The following is an 823-nucleotide window of genomic DNA, read 5'->3' as shown; positions in this document are numbered from 1 at the left end:
GTGCCTGTAATGATGTTTGAGTAGTGAGCTGTGGCTTCCAGTGAAACCTTGCAGCCTCAGTATGTAGAGTTTTTTAATAGATGGGGGATGACCTAACAGCCAGATCTGTGTTCTGGTTTCATGGACAACTTGGTAAGCTGGCTTCAGCCTCCTGCCATCCTGTATTGCTTGATTTTGCATGACATAAGGAATGACTGTTGGTGTAACATGTGCTGTTGGTGACTAATGTATTGCTTGATTTTGCATGACATAAGGAATGGCTGTTGGTGTAACATGTGCTGTTGATGACTAACGTGGGGAAAAGAAAAAATCTGGGAGATGCTTTCTTCACGGAAGTATCTATTTCGTAGCCATGTGTGGCCCTGTATGAAGTTGGAGACCATTCCCTGTGCAAGAGTGTGCATGGAGTGAACTAGAAGAGCATCTACCTGAATTCCTACTGAACCTGGACCATCCTGGAGACCATTCCCTGTGCAAGAGTGTGCATGGGGTGAACTAGAAGAGCATCTACCTGAATTCCTTCTGAACCTGGACCGTCCCAAGTTTTCTGTCTTCATTTCTTAGTCTTGTTGATTGTGGCTTGCAAATTGAGTTAGAAGGCAGAGGAGGGTGGGAGTGTTACTGTGTTACCTTTCCTATATAAATGAAACACCCCTGATCTTTTGATATTGGTTGTTGTCTGTCATGACCAGGTCAGTGCTTTATTCTTTGGCCTGCTTGCTCTTCTTCAAGCATGGGTGCCTTGCGCGTGAATTGAGTTCCTTTTGAAGGTCTTCTGAGGCACCCAGTTTGACCAGGGAGTTTGTTGATCATCAAACAGTTT

Source organism: Apaloderma vittatum, unplaced genomic scaffold, assembly GCF_000703405.1.
Source record: "Apaloderma vittatum isolate BGI_N311 unplaced genomic scaffold, ASM70340v1 scaffold18824, whole genome shotgun sequence".
NCBI classification, from domain to species: domain Eukaryota; kingdom Metazoa; phylum Chordata; class Aves; order Trogoniformes; family Trogonidae; genus Apaloderma; species Apaloderma vittatum.
Note: the sequence above shows the minus strand (reverse complement) of the source record.